Below are 7,550 nucleotides of genomic sequence, written 5' to 3'. Positions count from 1 at the left end.
GTTTGGAATTTCAGTTCGTGGATGCCAACCTGCAGCCTGATGTGGAGACACTCTTGTGTGTGCCATACTGGTGATCAGGGCTGCTTGAACCAGTTTAGAGCCTGGAGTCTTTGTGACTGGCCCAGTGATGGAGGTGTTCCAGAGCTTGTAGACACTGAGGTTGGTCTGGCAGTGGGGCAGCCCCAAAACCTATTCCCAGGTTGCCCTGAAGCCTGAGAGTCCAGTCAGGCTCTGTGGAGGGCAAACAAGCTCTCTGACCCCCTCCATGGGGACCTGCCTGGCACTATGTTTTCCTGGGGCGGGCCCAGTCTTGGGATCCAGGGCAGAGTCTAGTGCTCACTTACCTCTCCATCTCCCAGTGGGAGGGCAGTTCTCTCCGCACTGAGTTGTCTGGGGTTGGGAGAAAAGGGACCTTGGTAAAGTAAAACTGTCCTTCCTGACAGTTCAATGTACCTGTTTCTATTTCTGAGCTGTACCCAGATGTTGTGATCACTTCCCTGATTTCTTTAGCCTTTGGGAAGGCATGTGATTTCTGTAAAGGGACAATCACAAAAGAGTCTTAATCCATCCTCTTGATTTCAATGGTCCAATTTGAAACTTCTAATCACTGGAATGCACAACCCATATGATACTAAAAATTAATTACAGTTAAATACTAAGAATTAATTACATCTAATTCTTAGATGTCTTATATTGCATTCTTTTAGAAATATAATTTGTTAACTTAAAGAATTGGAATAGGGTCCAGTCAGTGAAAAGCCAGATGGATCCCACATGGCTGATTGTGTGGTTTGACTCCCAGCATCTGAGGTTTGAAAAACATGCTGGGCACCTGTGTGGGCATGTCCAAAACTGAAAAGGAAAATGGAGGAGAAGGGATTAGAGCATAGCCATCCTCCAATGAGGGTGATGAGCATGGCCATTCTCCAATGAGGGTGATTTCTCACTCTGTCTCTCTCTGTCTCTAATTTCCACACAAGTCCTTTAGCAAAAATAATAAAAAATTAAAATAAATAAATACATTTAAAATATCTAACACATATAACACATAGATTGTTTTTCACTAAACTTTATTTTTATGAAAAGCTTAAAAATAGAAGTGCTTAGGTGCTCATCCTTTGTGAGATATTACAGTTAAAAGATCTATTTCCTAAGGTGGCAGGGCATAACTGCCAAACCATGTAGTCTTTGTAATTTGGCCTGATGACAGTGTTACAATGCCTACTAGATCTGGGATCATGAAGTACAGAATAAATTATAGAATTTTGATCCACTTATTTATAGACTCAGAAAAATACAAGAACAGAGAAGAGTGATTAGATATTCTGATCACAGCTTGCAACATTTGACAACTGCACACCACTTCCCTGCACCTGCTACATTTGTCAGTGTTGTTTCTGTGGGTAGAACACGACTGAGCAAAGGGCTCAAACACCAGAGTATTCAATTCCTTTCAGCCTCTCTCGGCACCACACTTTCTTCGTGGTGTTGTTTATATCTGTATTTTTCAGTGTGTAGATAACCTGGAGGTGGTCATGGTGTAAAACAGAGCAAATATCTTGTCATCACTGACAGAATCAGCCATGGGCACAAAGGTGAAGATGAGGAGCAAGAAGTACATGAGCACTACAGTGATGTGTGAGCCACAGGTGGAGAAGACTTTGCTACAGCCCTCAGATGAGTGGTTCTTCAATGTGGTCAGGATGATGATGTAAGAAATTACCAAGGCAACAAAGTAAAAATGGACAACACTACTATTGTGGCACTGGCAGTAATAACCAACACCCTAGTGTCAGTGTAGGTCAGCTTCAGCAAGGGGAATACATCACACAAATATGCTCTATCTAATTGGGGGCCACAAAAAGGAAGCTCAGGAGCAATCAATACCTATAAGAAGGAGTGGATAAATGCTTTGATAACAGAGGTCAGCACCAGGACATAGCATACCCCTCTGCTCATGATGATCATATAGTGAAGAATTTTGCAGATGGCTGCATAAGTGGTCATAGGCCATGGCCACCAAGATGAAGATCTCAGTGGCTCCAAAGAAGTGGGCATACAACATCTGGGCTATGCCACCATTGTAGGAGATGGAGTTCCAATGGGACAGCAAATCCAAGATCAGCTTTGGAGCCACCATGGAAATTAGGTAGGCATCAGGAAGAAGAAGTAGCTGAGGAAAAAGTACATGGGCTGTTCACTGAGGGAGCTACCCCTGACAATAAGCAAAATGTGCAGGTTTCCTGAGAGAATTGCAAGATAGCAAAGCAAGAACAGCACAAAGCAGGCAGCCTGTGCATCTTCATCCCTAAAATGTCCCAGGAGGATAAACTCTGTGACATTTTCATTTCATTGCTTCTGTGGTTGGGATAATTTAGAGATAGAGACTTTAATACATATACTTGAAATACTAAATTCTTTTGAAATTATTGATTTCTATCCAAAGTCATTTATTTATCCAATTAATGCATATTGATTGTATAATTCAATCAGTATGATCAGTGCTTATTGTTCAGGAATTAATTAAAAAAACCCTGTAACCTCTGCTCATAAACAGAGTGCAGTTCACTAGAGAAGATACACAGTCATGACAACACAAATGATCAGTAATTGTTATAAATTCTGAAGTCTTGCATTTACCATGAATGGGGCAAAAACCTGAAAAATGAAACACTTGATTACAGGTCAATGTTTAGAAGCAATTTCAGTATTGCAGCATATGTGTAAAACAACCTAAGTTTACCTGTCCTTCAAGAGCAGAGGGGTCATCATAATTTTCAGTGCTTCCTAGTGATTAAAACTGTTCTAAACCCTGAAAATTCAGGGATGTCTTTAAATTCCATGAACTCAATATTTTATTTAGTGGACCCCTGGGTAACAATCACAAAAAAGTGCCTTTAGAACATTTTTATAAATTAAAAAAAAAAAAGAGGAGGTGATCTGTTGTTTAGTGGTTAAGGGAGTCAAACCCCACACAGTCTTCTATGTGATCCAAATCCCAGCCCTGCAGCTTGAAAATCACACTGGGTGCACATGCATGCATGCCCTAAATCCCAACAGGATATAGACTCGAACCAGGGACATAGCCATTACACCATTACACCAGCTGCTGGACCCTAGTGTTATATTATTTTATTTAAATCTTTGATATATTTTAATACCTGAGTCTTTTCCTCATATTTTTGCCATGAGTTACTTGTTTATGTTTTGTGTATTTTTCCATATGAACAATTGTCTAGTTAAACAGGATATTGTTAATGATTTTACTGGAAAATACTTTCATGTATAGATTAATCTGTGGAGAGTTAAGATCTTGAGGACATTGATTTCTTTGAGATATCCAGTATGATTAATGATATCAGACAACTCCTGCAACTCACACAGGGCCTGGAATAGTTTGGGCTTTCCATCTTCCAGAATAAAAGACCTCATCATGTATATTGCACTAGGGATTCAGAAATGCTTAGACTCAGAAGTCAAAATAACATTTTTCACAAATTAAGTACTTTTCTAGTCCCATAGAACAAATCTCAAGAAATTTTGTAAAAATACAAAATATTGAACAAAAAAGGAAAGTTTCACAATATATACTATCCAATACAAAAACTACCAAGTATACAATGAAGCAGGACTACATAATCCACTATTGGAGAAACACAATTAGTTCAAGCTAACACAAAAATAATAATATTTACAGGCTTAGGAAACAAAAACATTTAAATAAATTATTATAAATATGTTCAATAGTATCATAAATAGACAAGATTGAAAATGCTATGTAGAAATATGGAGAATAACAATATTTCAATGGACTTTGGGAAAACTTCAAACTGCCTAACATATGAATAATTGGAATGCTCAAAGAATAAAATGAAAGATGTCACAGAAAACATATAGATAAATTTAATAGAATAAAATAATAATAAAATTTAAAATAATGCCACAATTTTTACATGTTGAAAAAACCCCTAAAACACAGACCCAAAAATATAACAAAGCCCTACCATAAAAATCTTGATTAACACTAAACCAAAAGATACTTCATAATAAATTAGTCATAAGAAATGACAGTAAAAATTTTGAAAGCAGCCATCGAAAAAAACCTTTCTATACAGAAGAATAAAGGCAAGAAATACAGCAAACTTCTTGCCAGAAAAATAGACCAGAAAACAGTAGAATACTATCTAAGTCAGATACAGAAGGAAAGACACTTTGTGATCTCACTCATATATCAAATACACAGAACCAGAGAATGAAATATATGGAGGGGAGGAGTGAGGAGGGTAAAAGCAGGAGATGTAGTTGAAACAATACCAAGTTGCAGATGTCTTGTATAAATGACTCAATATCTAATATACGATAGAGGAGTATAGCTAATAATATATTTTTTTAGGATTTTTGCTGAAACAGTAGATTGTAGATCCTCTTGGGAAAAAAATTAAGAAGGGACAGTAAATTTGTGAGATGATACATATTTTCATTTTCTTGGCTACAGTAACCATCCATTGTGTGTATCAAAATATCATTTATATACCTTTAATATATACGATAAAAACTTTAAAACATAGTACTCAAATAGTAAGTTTCAACCTAGAATCAACAAATTCAGGAAAACTACCATAAACAAGGATAGAGGAAAGACTTTTGAATATACAAAAGTCAAGAAACATGTCAGTATATGATTAACTACAAAGAAAGTCCTTCATCAGATATAAATTAAGTCTAGATGGAAACCTGGATCTACTGAAAGGATGAAAGCCCCTGCAAGTGGTACACATATGCATGAATACAAATATATGATGTCTTTATCAGTAAAAGTCAATGTTGACTGATTTTTTAATTATAAAATGTAAGGTTTGTCACAAATAAATGAATGTATATCTTAATGCTTTCCCATCCAGTTTTCAATTATTATATACCCAAATTTATGCAGACACCTGATATAGCTACAATTTCCCTGCTAACTCCCCTGGAAATTGTGTACTGGCCTACTTAAAACAGCCCTAAACCAGACTGAAAACTGAGTCTACTGGAAGTGGTAAAGCCTCACGGAATATGAGAAAATAGAAAACTTATCAAAATTGTTTTTATGGAGAAAAAAATGTATATTGTTTAAAGTTCATTTATTTCTACCATGAGCAAGAGAAACAGAGAGCACACACCTAATACAGTCTTGATGCTTTGCTCTAAGCCCAGCCTTCAGCCAGCCCTGCTATGTGAGAAAATACACACCCGGCATACTGAGGGAAAATTCTGGGCTCGAACTGGGAATTCAAACTGTAGAATAGCCTTGCAGAGCATAGTGTTTTGCCACTGAGCTACTGTATAATCCAAAAACATTTAGATTTTTAAAAACAGCTGTATAATGTAAGAATTCTACTTTGAAAAGCTATCTATCTGTTCAGATAATTGCATTTCCCTTCAAAATTAGAATTATCCTCCAAAAAACAAAAGTTAATGGACAAGCCCTGTGAATCTGAAAATATAAGACACTCCAGGTGAAAAATAAAACTGTGTAAGAGAGTGAATTGAACAATCTATTTTATGAAAATCGATTGAAAATGTATTTACAATAGTAAGAAAGAATAAGTGGAAAAGTTTTGAAATATTCATTAATCTTTAGTTGTGTGAAATCAATTTCTTGCTCCATAATATCTTCATGGCATTTTTCATTTCTGTATTCTTCAGAGTATAAATCAGAGGGTTAAGCAAAGGTGTTCCTATTGTATAAAAAACAGCTACCATCTTATCCACAGGGAAAGTGATTGTAGGATGTGTGTATATAAATATGCAAGGTCCAAAAAGCAAGATAACCACAATGATGTGGGAGAACTTTGCTCCTCCCTTCAGCACATCAGTATGACAAAACACACCATATAAATGGATCCACTATCAGAAACCAAGAGTTAAATAAGAGTTATAAATCTATTACATAAGTCTCTGCACAGGCAAGTTTCAACAAGGGCTAAAAGCCACAGGAATAGTGATCAATTACATTGGGGCCACAGAATGGCAGACTTGAGGCAAGGAAAATTTGAGTTTAAAAATGGACACAAAACCCCACCCAGGCCATGACCACCAACCCATTGCAGACTCAGCAGCTCATGATGGTCATGTAGTGCAGTGACTTACAGATGGTCACATAGGGGTCAACAGCCATGAGGATAAAAATGAAGATCTCCAGGCAACCAAAGAAATGAAATATAGATACTTGAATTATGCACTCACTGAAATAAATTGTCTAATTCAAAAGGGAATTCACAACCATTCGAGAACTATGGAAGTAGAGAAGTAGGTATCAGATAAGGATAAGTAGAAAAGAAAAAAGTACATGGGGCTCCGAAGTGCATGACTGGTCTTGATGGTGGTGAGAATAAGCAAATTACCCACCAGTGTCCCCAAATAGAAAAGCAAAGAAAAGACAAATACTACTTTCTTCCTAACAGGATCCTCTGTCAACCCAAGCAGAATGAACTCAGTCACATTATTATTCAGGTCCATGGTTTCATGAATGAGGAAATGGAGTGAGTATAAAACACTTTATCTGCAAAATATAAAGGAATTAATTTATGATGTGTTATGTTATGGAGTATCCTAAACACAATTAATCATTCTTCATCAGGAACATTCTGTTTCTGGTTTCTAAATAGGTAATTTCAATTCTTATTCCTCAATTTTAATGACCACTTCATAGGAGTATAAGTCTCAAACATGATTATGAATATAATATCTTCTAAGTCATTCATCAAATATAAGACTTGTTAACTTTCCCATGCTTCTGATTTCTTTTGTCAGTTCTATAAATAAAAAGTTAAGAGGTATAGCTCTATCTCATATTACCTTCTTTTTTCATATTTAGCAAATCTGTCCATGTTTTGCATGATGCATCACTCAGCGTTTAGAATATATTTGACTATCCTTGTCATTTTGTGATATAAATGTAAAGTTACACATCGCTGCCACACCAAAGAGAATATCTTATCTATACACATTCATATATAACATATCTATTATACATATCTATACAAATATATTTTTTGTAAATACATACTTTTCTGCACTTCTGTATACAATTTCTCCCAGATTTTCCAGCTTGAAAGAAGAAAAAAAAATGCTTATATCCTCTAGGTAATTTGCTAGTCCATTGATGTACATTTATTATAGTTAATACTTGACATATACTGATGAATGGAAAATAATATTATTTAACAATTAGTAATATATGAATATTCCCGTTTCTAATTTTCTTCTGCCAATTTATTAAAGGCACTCCTTGAGGTCTCATAGTCCCTGAGGTTACATCTCATAAAATGGGGATGAGGTATATTAATTACTATTCAACAATTCTTATTCTTAAGATTCAAGTTTTTTAGCTTAAACATCTTTTTTTTTTTTTAATTTTTTGGAGAGATTTTCACTGTAGGGCGCGTGCGCTCGCCAGACAGACAGAGAGAGACATAGAGACAGAAAGCGAGAAATCACCCCCCAGGGGGGATGGTCACGCCGCAATCCCTTCTCCTCCATTCTCCTCTCGGGATCTTGGGCACGCA

General features: G+C 36.1%; 2 pseudogenes; both read right to left on the bottom strand.

Moving 5' to 3' along the window:
• Positions 1–1,427: 1,427 nt before the first annotated feature.
• On the bottom strand, positions 1,428–2,349 carry LOC106735328 (olfactory receptor 4P4-like; annotated as a pseudogene).
• Positions 2,350–5,619: 3,270 nt separating this feature from the next.
• LOC106735327 (olfactory receptor 4C16-like) lies at positions 5,620–6,501 on the bottom strand (annotated as a pseudogene).
• Between the last annotated feature and the right edge of the window lie 1,049 nt (positions 6,502–7,550).

Source organism: Tupaia chinensis, unplaced genomic scaffold (assembly GCF_000334495.1).
Source record: "Tupaia chinensis unplaced genomic scaffold, TupChi_1.0 Scaffold000357_1, whole genome shotgun sequence".
Lineage (NCBI taxonomy): Eukaryota > Metazoa > Chordata > Mammalia > Scandentia > Tupaiidae > Tupaia > Tupaia belangeri.
Note: the sequence above shows the minus strand (reverse complement) of the source record. Positions and strands in the feature narration are given on the sequence as shown.